At 42.3% G+C, this 19612-nt stretch overlaps 1 protein-coding gene across 1 annotated transcript in view; it reads left to right on the top strand.

Moving 5' to 3' along the window:
* ADAMTSL3 (ADAMTS like 3) overlaps positions 1-19612 on the top strand; it is a 712540-nt gene that overhangs the window by 9434 nt on the left and 683494 nt on the right. The gene's annotated exons all lie outside the window — the stretch shown is intronic.

Here is a 19612-nt window from a genome sequence, read left to right as displayed (position 1 = left end):
ATCCAAAGTTATTACCTTTTTGTATTTTGTTTTTGTTTTTTGCAATAAGTTTTTATTGTATACTTAATATGAAGTACAAAGGAATACAAAGTCATATGACATACAATTACAATTAAACTTTTCAGAAAATAAATGACAACCCTCCATTATAGATTGAAAGCTCTAACAAGCAGGGCCCTCTGATTCTTCCCATATTGAATTGTATTGTAAATGTACTGTGTGCTCTCATGCTGTAAAGCACTGCGCCATATAAATAATAGTAATAATAACTGTTAAGTTACTGACTTTACTTCCATTTTAAAGCCCAGTTCCAGTCAAAACTAAGGAAGAGCTTGGGTTCAGTCTTAACTCGTGTTTGGCCAAACCGAGAAGGAATCTATCTGTACCAGGCCAATCAGCTGCAGCTGATTCATTCCCTGCCATGCAGCTGTATGTATACAAATGGGCAGAGATGCCCATGACATCACTGACCTTTTATGGCCCCATGGCCATATTAGGTCAATGACGTTGACCACATGACCATATTAGGCCAATGATGTCCTGCACATGTCATTAATATCCCCATGCTGTTGTGTGTCCCTTCCTGGCTATCTATTATACCATGACCTTTACAATAGGTAAGGGGCAATCTCCTTAAAGGGGAAACATACAGCAAGAAGAAGTAAAGAGGAGTTATAACCTCTATTCATTTTTTCTTGCTTTTTTCTTTCCTTGGACAGATTTTCCCTGACTTTTTGTCTAAAGGTTTAGTGTCACTAAAACAGGAAGTAATGGTGAATCTCTCCAATGGGAACATCAGCAGCAGTTGAAACCTGACAAGGTCTAATGCTTTAGCACTCCATCCAAAACAAACCAATATGTTTTGGCTAGAGTTGGATTTTTAATACAATGACAAAGTACATTTTTATTTTCAAGTATAGGTAACGAGTAAAACATGACCACCTGAATATCAAAATCAAAAACACATGCAACCCACTGAGTCCATGAAATACTCTTGATACTCTGGGATTGATTTACTAAAGAAGTAGAGAATGTTGACTTTGCAAAGTGAGTGTTCTCTGAGCTTAGTAAATGTATGGCTGGGAAGCTGTATTAACTTTGCACATCCATTCATGGGCAGGAGAAATTTCAATAAATACAGAATTTCTTGCCCATGATTGAATGAGGACTATAAACGCATATTTACCTTATATATGAAACTCCGAGCATTCACTTTGCGCAGTGAAGTCTCTGATATTTTAGAACAGTGATGGTTACCTTACTTGATAGAGGGGGCCCTTAAGTGTGGTCCCTGGCATCACCAAAGGGCCACACATGGTATTCAGTGATTGCAATGTCACAGAAAACTATAGACATGGAGCAGGAGATGGTCAGAGACTATGGGCATTCTACAAGAGATGGTCAGAGACTAAATTTTTTCTACAAGAGTTCCCCAGAAATTGTGAACATGATATAGGAGTTGTTGGAGGCTAAGAATATGCTCCAAGGACTGTCACAGACTGAAGGCACATTACATTAGACTTTTAGAAACCACTACAGATTACGGTCCATTTACAAGTCAATGCTTCCACATTTGTACTCTTAGCAGCCTCTTACATAAAAAACCCCCCAAAAAAAACATAAACAGAGATAAGAGATAGCATATAAAATGTTAGGGTAGTGGGAAAGAAATAAACCAAACCAATTATCTGCTAGAAGCCCAGTCTAAAGAATATTTTCTTTGTTGGCTTGAGTAAGCACCAAAACACAGAACACTTTCTTCAAGGGCCTGATAGCTGCACAATAAGTTCTCAGGGGACACACGTTAGGCACTAGGGTTTTAGTAAATGACCCCTTCTGTCTTAAATAACACACATGGTTGTATGTTTACAGGAGTCTATATTCAGATGTTGTATGTGGACGTTTATTGTGGGGTTAGAGGAAAATTAGAGCACTCTTAATATGGGAAGAATATTTACTAAAGAGAATATGTTTTATCCGTTCTGGCACAGGATAGTGACATAGTCAAGTTTCTATTTCTGCTACAAATTTAAAACTTTGGTGGAACTTAACTTTATGTTTCCAAAATTTGCTCCAAAATTAACCGGCAGACCTATGCAGATAGTTGATCAAACATCATATTCACTACTGAAGTTTATGTTCTTTTTGTAATGTTTTTAAGTTTGTGTACACAAGCTCTATCATCAACCGTCATCTATTCTGCTTCTACTTCAGGACTTGCATAGTGATAATTAAGCTAGAAGTATTTATATATCCCCTATCCTAAGTACTAGCAGTCAAACACCATTATTAGAACAGGGATTTGTCCTTTCCCTGACATTGTGAATAGAGCAGGTCTATTATGGCAGAGTTCTGTGATTCTTATGCAATGTCCTGGTACATGCATTGAAAACCTTCACTTACAATATGTAAATTACCATCAAGTGATCTTCAAAAAATTACATTACATGATCCTCCTGTGCTGTTCCTTTTTTCAGAGTTTGCTGCCATGTATAAGGAGATATGACTGAGTTGGCAATATATGACATGACACTGGCGTGGTTGTGTCTAGATCCTAGTCTGCACAAGGATGTAGTCCTTTAAGACCCCTTTCACACTGAGGCAGTTTTCATGCGTTTTAGCGCTAGAAATAGCACCTGTAAAGTGCCTGAAAACTGCCTTTCATTCATTGCAATGGGTGCTTTCACACCCAGGCAGTACGCTTGCAGGACATTAGAAAAAGTTCTGCAAGCAGCATCTTTGGGGCAGTTTGGGAGCGCTGCATACAGTACAGTTTGAAATTGATTATATATATTATAAGGTTTCTTACTGGGTGCAGTTTGATATTCTGTATTAAATTTCAAATTTAAACTTATAGAGTGACGTTCAAGTTTTTAAAATAATAAAGCGCTGCTAGGGTCTTAGGTGACTGTCTTGGGCTCCATTTTTTAGGTTTCGTGATTAATATAGCAGCAGCTACAATCTATGTTTTACCGTGAGCACTGAGGGAGTTGGATTTTTAGTTCTCTAATATCCTGCTCATATTTCTTTTAGTGTGTTTACCATATTACTGTACCATGACTATCTAAATGGACCTTTAGACCCCTTTCACACTGGGGCCACCTGTGTGTTAGCAGTAAAGCTCCACTCGTTTTAGTGCCGCTTGATCGCTGTTTAAGCAACGCTTTTCGGCCGCTAGCAGGGCACTTTTAACTCCAAAGAAAGAGTTAAAAATGCCCCTGTTGTGGCTCTTCTGAAGCGCTTTTCAGGCATTCAATGCAATGGGCAGGTGCCTTTGGGTGAACTTTTTCTAATGTCCTGCAAGCGTACTGCCCGGGTGTGAAAGCACCCATTGCAATGAATGAGAGGCAGTTTTCAGGCACTTTACAGGTGCTATTTCTAGCGCTAAAACGCATGAAAACTGCCTCAGTGTGAAAGGGGTCTTAAAGGGCTTCGGAATCACTGTCCATTCATTGCAATGAGCAGGGGCCTTGAGGGAGCATTGTATACATCGCTCCCAACCCGCACCACAGATGCTGCTTGCAGGACTTTTCCAAACGTCCCACAAGCACACCGCCCGGGTGTTAAAGCACCCATTACAGAGAATTTAACTATGTGACTATGAATGGGAGTGTCAGGGCTGGGCTCAGCCCATCCTTCTCTGAGCTGGCCATTCAGCTGTTGGCTGATTGCCAGCTCCTTTCTCTCCACGGTGACTCAGCTGTTGTTGATCTGCTCGTCGCTCCTGTCTACTTAAAGCCGTCCAGCTCACTTCATCTCTGCCTTCGCCTTTGGTCACATCTCAGAGACTTTTCTCCTGCGTTCCTGTTGAAGACTTGCGGGGCTGATGTCCCTTCTGGCTCCTGATCCTGCTTGCTGTACTACTACATTGTTCTCTGGCTCTATGACATTGGCATTTGCTGACTACCCAATCTGGTTGCTGAACTCTGGCTATGTATTGACTATGCTTACTCTGTTTACCGTTTTATTATTATTAAACAAGTGTGATTAACTGTACTTCTGTCTGATTCATGGTTTCTGACAGGGAGGCCATTTTCAGGCACTTTACAGGCGCTATTTCTAGCACTAACCCCCAATGCAATACTCCCAACTCACACGTTCCTGCCCAAATGGCTGTATCTTAAATTGGTTGCTGAAATGACCAATGGCTGGAACCGACTGCAATCATGAGAAGAAAGTGTCACCAGCACACCAGGATCTACAAAAATGTCCAAAATTTTAATCACATAGTATCAAAAAAACAAATAGAAGCAAAGTTTCTGAGCCACACAGGACCCCTTCATCATGTCACATGCCTGAAGAAGGGGTCTTGCGTGGCTCCGAAATGTTGCTTCTATTCATTTTTGTTGATACTATGTGATTACAATTTTGGACCCAATTTTGGAGATCCTGGTGTGCTGGTGACACTTCCTTCTCATTTCTAACGCTAAAATGCCCGAAACCTGCCTCAGTGTGAAAGGGGTCTAAGGTTTTTTTTTTATTTGCACTGTTTTTGACTAGATGCAGTACAAAACATTATAGCACCATACTGATATTTGCTATTGTATTAGGACATAGCTTACTAAAACAGAGATGCTTGCAGAAGCTAAAATAAGCCCTCAGACACTCCTAAATACACAGACCTTTCTCTTTTCTGCCAGACTTCTAATCTGGTCCTGCTTGTATAAATGGACAATCTGGATGAGAGCGAAAGTATGAGACCAGGAAGTTTAGATATACTGTATATGAGTCTGAGGGAATTTGCAAACATAGTTTGCTGAGTTATGTGGCAGGTGCAACTTATTGTTTCCATAATGAAATAGTAGGTAATAAAAACACTGTTTGGCAAAGTGAAAGTTATTCTTGGACTTAAATTATTTGCAGATATTTCAGTAGTGTGTTCGTCTAGAGGTAGACAGGTTATTGCAGAAGGTGCAGTCATGCCAGCAGACATGTCTCGGAGACAGGATACCTGTCCTTCCTTCCATTGACAACTATAGAGGAGACTAGAAAAAAGAAATAAAGGAAGAAAAGTGAAATGAAAATAAAAGGTAGGATTTTTAAATTGCACTAAGTACTATAACACATACTTGTGAAGGGTGCGAATCATTTAAAACAAGGCTATGGTTGAAGGAACAACGAGATCCATTCATCCCTTAAGTTCATAAAGTACTGTTTGACCAAAAGTAAAAAATATTTTCAGTGGTATGGGGCACTGAACCTTATGGTGACATGTTATAACATGATGGGTGGTGTGCAGTCCTAGAGGCTGCTTACCAACAACCATGGTGTCCTGTTGGACCCTCCAAAGAGTTTATTAAAGCGTTGAAATGATGGGAGCACCACGCTATCTTATACAGTCCTATGAAATATTTTATTTTGCAGCAGCCAATGCGTTTCAAACCCCCCCCCCCCCCCCCGCCCTTCATTAACCACTTCAGCTCCGGACCAATAAACACCTTAAGGACCAGAGGTCTTTTTCCAATTTCGCACTGCGCTGCTTTAACTGGTAATTGCGCGGTCATGCAATATTGCACCCAAACGAAATTTGTGTCCTTTTCTTCCCACAAATAGAGCTTTCTTTTGATGGTATTTGATTGCCTCTGTGATTTTTTTTTTTTTGCGATATAAATGGAAAAAGAGCGAAAATTTTGAAAAAAAAAGATATTTTCTTCTTTTTGTTATAAGAAAAATCGAATAAACTAAATTTTAGTCATACATTGAGGGCAAAATTTATTCAGCCACATGTCTTTAGTAAAAAAAATGTCAATAAGCGTATATTTTTTGGTTTGCGCAAAAGTTATAGCGTCTACAAACTAGAGTACATTTTCTGGAATTTACACAGCTTTTAATTTATGACTGCCTATCTCATTTCTTGAGGTGCTAAAATGGCAGGGCAGTACAAACCCCCCCCCCCCCCAAATGACCCCATTTTGGAAAGTAGACACCCCAAGGAAATTGCTGATGGGTATGTTGAGCCCATTGAATATTTATTTTTTTGTCCTAAGGGATTGAATAATGACAAAAAAATTTTTTTTTACAAAAAGTTGTCACTAAATGATATATTGCTCACACATGCCATGGTTATATGTGGAATTGCACCCCAAAATATATTCCGCTACTTCTCCCGAGTATGGGGATACCACATGTGTGGGACTTTTTGGGAGTCTAGTCGCGCACGGCACCCCGAAAACCAATCACCACCTTCAGGATTTCTAAGGGTGCAAATTTTTGATTTAACTCCTCACTACCTATCACAGTTTCGAAGGCCATAAAATGCCAAAATAGCACAAAACCCCCCAAAATGACCCCATTTTGGAAAGTAGACACCCCAAGCTATTTACTGAGAGGCATGTTGAGTCCATGGAATATTTTATATTTTGCCAAAAGTTGCGGGAATATTACAAACTTTTTTTTTTTTTGCACAAAGTTGTCACTAAATGATATATTGCTCACACATGCTATGGGCAGAAGTCAAATTACACCCCAAAATAAATTCTGCTGCTTCTCCCGAGTACGGGGATACCACATGTGGGGGACTTTTTGGGAGCCTAGCCACGTACGGGACCCCGAAAACCAAGCACTGCCTTCCGGATTTAAATATAAAATGCTACCAAAAAAACTGTTAGCGATCGCAGGGATCAGGCCTGACTCTGCGATCGCTGCAGTTATGTGTTTAGTGTTTTGTAAGTGACAGTGATCGATCGATACTGCACTTGGGTGGGCTGGGCAGAGGGGCAAAACGCAGGTGCTAGCAGGTATCTGGGCTGATCCCGCTAACAATACGTTTTTTTGGAACCCTGAACTGCTGGGGACGCTAGTATAGATCTGATCAGATCAGATATTGATCTGTTCAGATTCTATACCACTACGGGAGGTGTATGCTTTGCGCGTGGGTGTTAGCGGTACTGGCACTAACCTAGCGCTGCCTGGGGCGACGCAGACCCTGACCCTAAAACCTAATTGATATCACCCGCCGGGTGATCAGGGGGTTAAACCTTTATTGGGTAATAAATGGTGGGTGCCCTGATGCTATAAAAAGCAAACTAACCAGAGTCACCCATAACACTTATACGGTGATCAGTGGTGAAAGGGTTAACTAGGGGCAATCAGGGGGTTCAAATTTTTATTAGGTAGTATATGGGGGTCCCTGGTGCTATATAAAAACCTGACGGGGAACCTAAATAACTAACTGGCTAACCAGCGTCACCAGTGACACTTATACTGTGATCGCTGGTGAAAGGGTTAACTAGGGGCAATCAGGGGGTTAAAACCATTATTGGGTAGTATATCGGGGTACCTAGCGCTATAAAAACCTGGCGGTGAACCTAAAAAAATAACTAGCTACCTAGCGACAGTAGCGACACTGATGCAGCGATCAGAAAAATTATCGCTTAGTGACACTGGCAAAAGGGGGTGAAAGGGTTAACTAGGGGCAATCAGGATGTTAAAACCATTATTGGGTAGTATATCGGGGTACCTAGCGATATAAAAACCTGGCGGTGAACCTAAAAAAATAACTAGCTACCTAGCGACAGTAGCGACACTGATGCAGCGATCAGAAAAATGATCGCTTAGTGACACTGGCAAAAGGGGGTGAAAGGGTTAACTAGGGGCAATCAGGATGTTAAAACCATTATTGGGTAGTATATCGGGGTACCTAGCGATATATAAAAACCTGGCGGTGAACCTAAAAAAATAACTAGCTACCTAGCGACAGTAGCGACACTGATGCAGCGATCAGAAAAATGATCGCTTAGTGACACTGGCAAAAGGGGGTGAAAGGGTTAACTAGGGGCAATCAGGATGTTAAAACCATTATTGGGTAGTATATCGGGGTACCTAGCGATATAAAAACCTGGCGGTGAACCTAAAAAAATAACTAGCTACCTAGCGACAGTAGCGACACTAATGCAGCGATCAGAAAAATGATCGCTTAGTGACAGTGGCAAAAGGGGGTGAAAGGGTTAACTAGGGCAATCAGGATGTTAAAACCATTATTGGGTAGTATATCGGGGTACCTAGCGATATAAAAACCTGGCGGTGAACCTAAAAAAATAACTAGCTACCTAGCGACACTAGCGACACTGATGCAGCGATCAGAAAAATTATTGCTTAGTGACACTGGCAAAAGGGGGTGAAAGGGTTAACTCTAGGGGCAATCAGGGGGTTAAATCTTTATTGGGGGGTGATAGGGGGCTACCCTGGACCTAGCACTAACTGCCCTGACAGTTTTTACTTTTACAACTGACACTGAATGCATTGATCAGTAAAGAAATGATCAATGCAATCAGTGACACTGTGACTGGGGGGGGGGGGGCGGGGGGGATCGGGGGGCGATCGGGGGGGGGGATCGGGGGGGTTTGTGTACCTATGTGTACCTATGTGTCAGTGTAGTGTTTTGGTGCACTTACTTTTAGTCTTCTCCTCGTAGTCCGGTCAAAAAGACCGCCCGAGGAGAATGACATCACTTCCTCCTTCCAGTGTAAACAATACACAGTGGGAGGAAGTTCGTCATTGGCCAGGAGCGATTGAGAGGGGGTGGCCAGAAACCAACGGCCATCCCCTCATCAAGGATCGCTCCCGGAGGGAAACGGACCGCCGTATCCAGCGGGAGGGGGTCCGATCGGACCCCCCACCCGCTGGAAGGCAGGCACGTACATCTACGTGCTTGTGCCTACCTGTGCCATTCTGATGACGTATAATGGCAATACGGCGGTCCTTAAGTGGTTAAGCAGATGCCGTCCCTTAAAATCTGAATTTAATGAATGCTAACAAATAAAGATTGGGAAGACAATATTGTCAGATCCAGATTTCTGCATCTAGAGATATAGGCCATGGTCTACGGTAGCAGGCTACCAGGGGTTGAACACAGCTGCCCATACATTATATTGTTCCCTGTTAGTAAAAAATTCCCATGTATAATAACACACAGTTGTAAAGGAACAGACAGACAGACTGACCTTAGGCCTTAGATGTGGTGGCTGTATGTTTCCTTTTTTCTGGCTTATTTCCTTTATTTTCACTTGGTAGCCCTGCCTGTAAGGCACTTCCTGTCCTAGGGTAACAACACTCAACATTACTGTATCATAAGTATTGTCAACCTAGACGTATTAGGACTACAGAACATCTCCTATTACTATATAGCAGATATAACAAAATGCTTTCAATGGTATATTTAACCACTTTCAGACCGGACCAATTTGCTGGTCAAAGACCAGACCACTTTTTGCGATTCGGCACTGCGTCGCTTTAATTGACAATTGCCTGGTCGTGCGACGTGGCTCCCAAACAAAATTGACGTCCTTTTTTTCCCACAAATAGAGCTTTCTTTTGGTGGTATTTGATCACCCCTGCGGTTTTTATTTTTTGTGCTATAAACAAAAATAGAGCGACAATTTTGAAAAAAACGCATTATTTTTTACTTTTTGTTATAATAAATATCCCCCAAAAATATATAAAAAAACATTTTTTTCCCTCAGTTTAGGCCGATACGTATTCTTCTACATATTTTTGGTAAAAAAAATCGCAATAAGCGATTATTGATTGGTTTGCGCAAAAGTTATAGCGTTTACAAAATAGGGATAGTTTTATAGCATTTTTATTAATAATTTTTTATTATTTTTTTTTTACTAGTAATGGCGGCGATCTGCGATTTTTATTGTGACTGCGACATTGTCGGGGACCCATCGGACATTTTTGACACATTTTTGGGACCATTGTCATTTATACAGTAATCACTGCTATATAAATGCAGTGATTCCTGTGTAAATGACACTGGCAGTGAAGGGGTTAACCAGTGGGTGGCAGTGTAGGGGTTAAGTGTTCCTAGGGGGTGTGTTACTAACTGTGGGGGGGTTGGGCTTTCATTTAGTGTACACTGATCTCTGCTCCAATCACATGGAGCAGAGATTAGCGTCACTAGTTGCTAGGCAGAATGGAAAAATGTTGTTTACACAGCATTTCCTCCATTCGGCCGCTCCGTGAGACGATCGCGGGGATGCCCGCGGCGATCGAGTCCGCGGGTCCCGCGACCGGACTCACGGGGGTCCCGACCAGCGCTGGCGGCGCGCTCCCGATGGCAGGGCGGCATCGGATATTGGACGTACCTGTACGCCAATATGCCTGCCCGTGCCATTCTGACGACGTACATCGTCGTGCGCTGGTCGGGAAGTGGTTAAAGTGATATTAACCACTTGCCACCCGCAATATAGCAATATGACGTCAGTAAAGTGGTTGCAATATCCTGACTGGATGTCATATGACATCGCCAGGATATCAAGCCGCTGCGCTACCCCGGGTGCCACCTATCAGTGCTCATCCATGCCCATCTGTGCCACCTATCAGTGCCCATCTGTGCCACCTATCAGTGCCCATCAGTGCCACCTATGTGTACCCATCAGTGCTGCATATCAGTGCCACCTATCAGTGCCCCATCAGTGCCACATATTAGTGCCTATCATCAGTGCCACCTCATCTGTACCACCTCATTGGGGCCACGTCATCAGTGCCCATCAGTGCCACCTTATCAGTGCAGCCTCATTAGTGCCCATCAGTGAAGGAGAAAACGTACTTATTTCAAAGCTTTGTAACATAAACAAAAAAAACAAATTTTTCTTTTCAAAATTTTCGGTCTTTTTTTTTATTTGTTTAGCAGAACATAAAAATCCCAGAGATGATCAAATACCACCAAAAGAAAGCTCTATGTGTGGGAACAAAATGTAAAAATGTAGTTTGGGTACAGTGTAACATGACCGTGCAATTGTCATTCAAAGTGCGACAGAGCTGAAAGCTGAAAATTGGTCTGGGCAGGAAGTTGTATAAGTGCCCGGTATTGAAGTGTTTAAAGGCTTTTTTTATTCACAAAACAACAAATATGTTGTACTTACCTGCTCTGTGTGGTTTTGCACAGAGCAGCCCGGTCCTCTTCTTCTCGGGTTCCTTGCCAGTGCTTCTGGACCCTCCCTCCTGCCCAGTGCCCCCAGGGCAAGCAGCTTGCAGTGGGGGGCACCTGAGCCACGGCCCTCTTTGTTTATTCACACACAGAGCCATGGCTCAGCCCCACCCCTCTCACTCCTCATTGGCTCACTGCCTATGATTGACAGCAGCAGGAGCTAATGGAAGGCTAGGGGGACCTTTTTAAGCAGCACACTGCCACTTGTACATTCTGCATATGAATTGCATTGCTACGGAACCATAAACTGCAAGGCATTTTCTGATGATATGAGGTGGAGATCAAGATGTCACCACCCTGCCTCTCTACCTTGTCTCACAGAGAACACTTTGCATTCATTGAGAAAATGCAAAGTGTTCTGTAAATGGCACCCGTGCCAAGTGTGCAACCTCCAATCCTCACTAAGCAGCAGGGTAGCAGCTTAGCTTAGGAAGCTGGTGGAGACCACTGTTGTTATTGTTTTCTGCCTGAAACTGCTGGCTTCCTGGCTAACACTAGTTTTAATACCTTTTTAAATCACTAACAAGGAACAAGTGTGCAGCATGTGAATACAGAAGAAAATCAGATCTGATATGTGTGACTAGGAAACCTTTAAAGCCGAACTCCAGGCATTATATTTTGTGCATATTTACTAGCTTGGCACTATTTAAGACAGGCCATAGATGATGTGATTTTCTTTCTGTGGTTGCAGGAAAGAAAATCACTTGATTCCCCCATCAACACAGTCAGTGCTAATGGAAGAATCTCTCCTGTAGAGCTATTGTGTTCTCCTGGCAGGGATGACAGGGTGGTTGGGGGCCTGAGGAGCCATTCCTACTGGGAGAACACAGTGATTATTGCTAGTGCCTATAGCCGCTGGCAGTAGTTGCATATAAAAATCCGACATGCTGGTTGTACCCAAGTCGATCGATGGATCTACATGGGTGCAACCAGCCTGCCCATGGCATTTCAAATTCCCAATAAGCGGATATTGATTGGTTTACACAAATGTTATAGCATCTACAAACTGTGAGATATATTTATGGAATTTTTATTAAATACATTTTTTTTTACTAGTAATGGAGGCGATTAGCGACTTAGGCAGGTCATCCATGGGTATTATACATGGGTCAAATCATGAAATAATTTTCTTTCAAAAATCTTATCTAAGAATTTTTGTTCGTATTCGGCACCATTAGTGGGCTGCAGCAACAGCCGATTTTCGTGTGGCAATCAGATTTGAGTAATTGGACATGCTGGAATTTTTTTGAAAAACAATAATGATGGGAGAATCGTGCGAGAAATGTAATCGAAAAAGAAATGTGCATGCGCAAGAAAAGAAAATTCTCGGAAAGAAAAGAAGATTCCTAGCCACAAAAATTATTTTCTGTAGCAACATGAGGTGAAATTGAAGGCTTGGTTGGCTGAATTTCGAAGTCAATGGTGGCATCACCATATCACAAAACGCCCAAATTTTCAGATTTTTAAAAGAAAATTATTTCAAAATTGGCCAGCCTTATAGCGGGAGTGCGATATTGGGAGAGGACAATTGGACACTAATGCCGCATACACACGATCGGAAATTTGGCCAGCAAAAGACCGATGAGAGTTTTTCGTCAGAAAATGCGACCGTGTGTAGGCTCCATCGGAAATTTGCTGGCGGAATGTATGCAAGCAAAAGATTGAGAGCATGTTCTCAATTTTTGCAATGGAAAAAGTTTCGATCGAAAATCCCGGTCGTCTGTAGCAATTCCGATGCGCAAAATTCCTACGCATGCTCGGAAACAATTCGGCGCATGTTCGGAAGCAGTGGACTTAATTTTCTCACAGTGTTGTGCATCACCGCGTTCTTGACGGTTGAAAGTTCAGCGAACTTTTGTGTGACCGTGTGTATGCAAGCCACGCTTGAGCGGAATTCCGTTGGAAAAACCATCATAGCCTTTTCTGACGAGAATTCTGATCGTGTGTACGCGGCATAACTGACACTTTTGATACTTTGCAGGAATCAGTGACACAAATACAGTCATCAGTGCTAAAAATATGCACAGTGACCGTACTAATAATACTGGCTGGGAAGGGTTTAAACCTCTAGGGAGATCAAAGGGTTAACGGTGCGCCTAGCCAGTGTTTTTATGTAAACAGTGAGGTCTGGCTTGCAGGAACACAGAATCCATCCCCCCTGTCAGAACGACGATCTGCCTTGTTTACATCTGCATTCTGTTTGTATTACCGACAATCGACGGGGGCAGGAGGACATCAAGTGTCCGGCATCCACAGATCAGCGCTTGCTGTGAATATTCACATCAGAAGCGGCCTGCTGGCGGCGTGCACATGCCCCCTGCAGGCCAAAGTACATATGCGTGATTCTGCACAGGAGAGCCGTCCTGTACCAGTAAACCTGATATGAGGCAGACGGGAAGTAGTTAACACTGATTGCATTGTTGGTGTGGTCATACCCAGAATGACTTCACACTGCTGTGTTGTGATTTGATCGGTGGAGAAGTGAGAAGAACATTTAGCTGTTTTTCGGACCCAGAGGGAAATAAACATACTAGGCACTCTAGGAAAGCGTACTTTTCATAGTTTCCTTTGTATATTTGTTTTGACTTTCCTAATCCCCAGTTTGATATGATCCTTTTAATAAACACCAGTTCTGATCCAGCCCCTCGAAGAGGATCTCCTGTGGGCTGCGATTAGAGGGTTTGATAACAATTTGACAAGTTGTTTTACTTATTGAAAATTGACCGCTAAGCTCATATGTTTTCATTTCATTTGTCTAGACGGCACACTTATCTGTTTTTTTCTCTCTGAGCTGTAGACTATACTAGAGTTTCTTGATGACCATTTTCCACAATAGTTCGGGGTGCAAATAAAACGCTGGCTGAGCTGTTCGCGTTCAGTCTTCTGGAATGTTAGTAAGAAGGTGGAATCGCATATTGCTCTGTACGACGTTAATCAGCTCTGTTTGGCAGTCCTCATTTTCCTGTTATTCATGAACAATTGCTTTGCATGTGATTAAACTTAGTGACGCTTATTCTGGCCCAGCCACAGTCAGCACTGTGCTTCACCACTTTGTTCTCATTCCTTTATCCAGACTGTACCAGGGACATGACTGTCAGAGAAAATGCAGACAGTTATAGGCCCTTTTCTTAAGCTGGATACACATTATACAATTTTCTTCCTTTTTTTTCCTTCAGATTTACCAAATCCATATTAATGTCTAACATTAAAGCCTCGTACACACGATCAAATTTTCCAAAGGGAAATGTATGATGAGAGGCTGTTGGCAGAAAATCCGACCGTGTATACGCTCCATCAGACAATTTTTGTCGGATTTTCCGCGGACAAATATTGGATGGCAGGTTTTCAGCGGACAAATGTCTGTTGTCGGATTTTCCGAGCGTGTGTACACAAGTCCGTTGGAGAAAAGTCCAAAGTACAAACACGCATGCTCGGAAGCAAGGATGAATCAGAAGCGGTTGGTCTTGTAAACTAGCGTTCGTAATGGACAATTAACATTCGTGACGTGACAAATTATGAAATCTTGAAATGCAGCGCACATTCTCTTCTTCTTTAATGGGATAATAATGAAGCTGCTTTGCTGGTGATACTGATGGAGTTATAAAGCCCCATACACACTATTACCCTGTACAAACGGTCTGACTTTCCGACGGAAAATGTGCGATTGGATCTTATTGTCAGAAAATCCGATCGTGTATGGGCTCCATCTGACTTTTTCCATTGGAATTTCTGACACACAAAGTTTGAGAGCAGGATCTATAATTTTCTGACAACAAAATCCGATTGTTTAAATTCCGATCGTGTGTAGACAATTCCAACGGATAAAGTGGCATGCATGCTCAGAATAAATTAGGAGACAAAAGCTATTGGGTACTGGCCCATTTATAGTCCCGTCGTACGTGTTCTACATCACCGCGTTCTGAACGTTCGGATTTTCCCAGAACTTTATGCGAACGTGTGTATGCAAGACAAGTTTGGGCCAAAATCCGTCGGAAAAAATCTGACGGATTTTGTTGTCAGAATGTCCGACCGTGTGTACAGGGCATATCAGTTTTTTCTTCAGATTTGCCAAAACCATATAATATGAGGTCAAACCATAGGAGTTACAATTTGTATGCAATCAGGCAGGAAATCTGCAGAAAATCTGATAGTGTGTATGGGGCATTACAAACAAATTTTCAATGGCTTTTTTTCTAGTGATATCAAGAATAATCTTATTTTTGATTTTTGATTTTTTTTGGGCAAGTTACCCCAACACCATTATCCTGTAGTTTTTAATATCAAAGATACAACTATATTGGTGTCCCTTGTCAATTTTACATTGTATTTTTTAAAATGTAACTGCCTACTCCCAAACTGTCATCTGAAGTAAAACACATAGCCAAGTATTATTCTACACAATTGTTTTTATTGTGCATTGAAAAAAGAAAACAAATAAAATTACACATGCTATCTGCCAATAGAACTTAACCAAAAAGTGCATTCCATGCATCCACAAATATAGAAAATATACCAAATCAAATCATTATTCAACCCAAAAAATAATGTCAAAGCAATAACTCCAAGGCAAATAATACATAACACGTTATCTCCTCCGATTCCACAAAATGGCTGATTGACAAACGGGCGTTCATAAACAAACTGAAAAGCATAAAATGAAAAGTGCGAAATGAAAACTTCTACTAACACGAAATTAGCAGAAGGAGCCCAAAGGGTGGCGCTAAAGAGCTGAAAAAACATGTAGTACGTCACTACGTTCGTGACTGTTGGCCAACAATTATTTGCCGTGTGTATGCAAGACAAGTTTGGGCCAACGCCCTTCGGACAAAAGTCCATGGTTTTGTTGGCCAACAATCCGATCGTGTGTACGAGGCTTTAAAGTTTCAATTTGTATGCAATTAGGCAGGCCCTTGCACTACATGGTTTTGGTAAATCTAAAGGAAATCAGACAACAAAAGTTGTATAGTGTGTATGGGGTCTGAGTATTAAGGCCCGTACACACAACCAGAACATCATACGAAAAATACCGCTTTCTAAAGCAATCGTGTGATAATCTGATTGTTAGTACATAGCTTTCACGAATCGATCACGAAAATTCATGCGAAATTATCCGATTGGACAGGCACAACAATTTTGCTTGTATGATACCAGATCGTAGGAGTTTTGTTTAAGCAGTGCAGTTGTTGTTCGAAAATACAATATAAATACAATGCAATACATTACATAGTTGCATAGTAGGTGAGGTTGAAAAAAGGTTGAAAGTCCATCAAGTCCAACCTATGTGTGTGATTATATGTCAGTATTACATTGTATATCCCTGTATGTTGTAGTCATTCAGGTGCTTATTTAGTAGTTTTTTGAAACTATGGATGCTCCCCGCTGAGACCACCTTCTGTGCAAGGGAATTCCACATCCTTGTGGCTGTTATGCCACGTACGCACGGTCAGATTTTCCAACGGGAAATGTTCGATGTGAGCTTGTTGTCAGAAAGTCTGACCATTTGTATGCTCCTTCGAACATTTGCTGTCGGAATTTACGGCCACAAATGTTTGAGAATAGGTTCTCAAATTTTCCGCCAACTTCACTTGCTGTCGGAAAGTCAGATCGTGTGTACACAAGTCCATCTCACAAATGCTCACGTGTGCTCGGAATCAAGCAGAAGGAGCCACACTGGTTATTGAACTTCCTTTTTCTCGGCTCGCCGTACGTGTTGTACGTTACCACGTTCTTACGTTCGGAATTTCCAACAACGTTTGTGTGGCCGTGTGTATGCAAGACAAGTTTGAGCCAACATCCTTCGGAAAAAATCCACGGTTTTGTTGTCGGAAATTCTGATCGTTTGTACGCGGCATTACAGTAAAGAACCCTCTACGTAGTTTAAGGTTAAACCTCTTTTCTTCTAATTTTAATGAGTGGCCATGTGTCTTATTAAACTCTCTTCCACAAAAAAGTTGTATCCCTATTGTGGGGTCACCAGTATGGTATTTGTAAATTTAAATGATATCCCCTCTCAAGCATCTCTTCTCCAGAGAGAATAAGTTCAGTGCTCGCAACCTTTCCTCATAACTAATATCCTCCAGACCCTTTATTAGCTTTGTTGCCCTTCTTTGTACTCGCTCCATTTCCAGTACATCCTTCCTGAGGTTTGGTGCCCAGAACTGGACAGCATACGCTAGGTGCGGCCGGACCAGAGTCTTGTAGAGACACTTTCAAATTTTTATTCTGTCGTACGAGAATTTTTGTATCTTTAGTAGCCTCTTCATTTTCGATATTAGACTAGCTTTCAAAAAAAAATTATTGACAATCATTCGTCCGATAATCTCATTGTGTGTACCAGGCATTAGTCTTATAAAGCCCAACTCCAGGAAAACTGCAATAGTTAAATGTTCATTTACTGTAGGTCTACAGATAGTAGTTTTACTTACCTGATCCTTGTTTCCACACCAGCCGGTGCTGCCCTATGCTTTGGCTGTAGATTGTCCCTCAGTGTCGCCACACCCAGTGCAGGGCTATGGTCCCTACATTGGTCTTGATAAGGTCAGAGGATCACCATGGCACAGAGGAGGAGAGGCTTTGGGGACTGGTACTACATCAGAGAGAAAACCTTTGGGAGCAGAGGATCAGGTAGGTAAAGCTGTTATTATTTATCTAGACCTAAACAAGCATTTATTAGGGCAGTTTCACATTGGGGCAGTGAGAACATCGGTGGTAAAGCGGCGCTAGTTTTAGTGGCACTTTACTGTCATTTTATCTACGCTTTTCAGCCGCTAGTGGGGCAGTTTTAACCCCCGCTAGCGGCCGAAGAAGGGGTTAATACTGCCCGTGTATCGCCGCTGCCGAAGTGCTTTGCAGGCACTTTGGCAGTGGTGCCCATTCATTTCAATGGGCAGGTGCATTTTAGGAGCGGTGTATACCGCTCCCAAAGGTGCGGCTTGCAGGTCTTTTTTTAACGTTCCGCAAGAGTAACACTCCAGTGTGAAAGCAATCGGGCTTTCACATTGGAGGGACAGAAGAGGTGCTTTACGTGCGCTATGCAGGTGCTATTTTTAGCGCTAAAATGCCTGTAAAGCGTCTCAGTGTGAAAGTAGCCAAAGTAGGACTATAGTCAAAACTTTTTTTGTTTTGTTGGATAGAGCAAGGGAAGGTTATGACCCGTGTCAATTTTTTTTCGCCATTGCGGAGATTTGTTTTTACTTCCTGTCTTATAGCCAAACAGAAAGTGATGCCCCATACACACTATCTGTTTTTCTGCTGAGTTTTTCCTTCAGATTTACCAAAACCATATGAGGTCAAACCTTAGGAGTTTCAATTTGTATGCAATCAGGCAGGCCTTTGCACTGCATGGTTTTGCTAAATCTGAAGGAAAAATCCCTAAAAATTAAGGGAATTTCTTGGGGACCCCCTGGTCACCAGAACTAGTATCCCCATTTGGGCGGGTTCTCCTCTATTACTTTTCTGGGGGCAACTCAAAATTTGGGATTCTCTTTTACTTTCAATTTCAATGATAATGGTAAATAGGGCTTCACATTGAACATTTTTGGATGAACAGTGCGTGAGCAGGGTGCAGCAAAGTGTGTTGGCGAGCAGAGATTACACGGAGGCCGAGGTGAATGAGAGCAGTGTATTAACAAAGTCCCAACAATGCACAATTAGGCCCAGTGGGTAGGCACAGCCAACCGGAGCCAGTTACAAAACTGTAGCAGGGAAATGTTATCTTGAGATGATGCCATCAGCTTATGCAACGAGGCGCGGGAATGGGGCCTGGTCGGTTCTCACCCACATGGGAGGCTTCCTAAAGTGGTGACAGCCTAGTCCCTGCACTTTCCCTCGTCTATAGTAGATGGGGAACCTGTCGCTACGCTAACCACTTGCATAATGTGCGACAAACCTTGGAACCAGTGTCTTAAATAGACACTGCCCTGACCCAAGATGGCAGCCGAGGTCACAAGGTGCACCAGCGTCCAATAGAAGAACTGTCTCCCAAGTGACCATAGGAAATCACAAAGGAACCAAGTTCCTCACACCTTCCTTCCCCTTCTGCATTGCAGCTTCGGTTGAGCACCACCTATAGTAGTACAGACTGCATCTACCTACAAGTGTCTTTACCCAATCAGATGCAGGCAGTGTTTGAGTATCCTGACAGCTGTGGGTGCTGGCTGTCAGAATATACAGTAGCTGGCACTGCAGATTTGCCCATCCATACTGTTTAGCTGGAAGGGGGTAATCAAGTGATTTCTCTCATTTAGCCCACAGGCCTGAACAAGAGAAATCTCTAAGTTGAATTTCAGGTATGACAAGTTTTACATAGTTATATTAGTCTACCAAAGTAAGAATGTATGTGCCATACCCGTGGGAGGCTTGTGGATGCTGGAAATTGCTGAAGTATGCAACACTAATACAGTGATTTGTACTAGCTACTGGGTTCTGTGCTAAGAATCTGCCCTGCTGCTTAATGGACACAGGAGGTCGCCCACTCAGCACAGATGCCATTTAGGGAACAGTTTTCATTTTCTCAAAATTTTTCTGAGGTGAATAGGTGGGGTGTTGACATCATGTTCTCTACCTTGTCCAATTAGAGAACACTTTGCATTTATTAGAAAATGGAAAGTGTTCTGTGAATGACACCCTTGCTGAGCAAGCACCCTTCTGTGTTCAGTGGTGCCTACTACAGTGACCTTA

Source organism: Lithobates pipiens, unplaced genomic scaffold, assembly GCF_037356315.1.
Source record: "Lithobates pipiens isolate NorthernLeopardFrog02 unplaced genomic scaffold, aLitPip1_a1.2 Scaffold_8, whole genome shotgun sequence".
NCBI classification, from domain to species: domain Eukaryota; kingdom Metazoa; phylum Chordata; class Amphibia; order Anura; family Ranidae; genus Lithobates; species Lithobates pipiens.
This window is presented reverse-complemented; position numbering and strand designations above follow the sequence as displayed.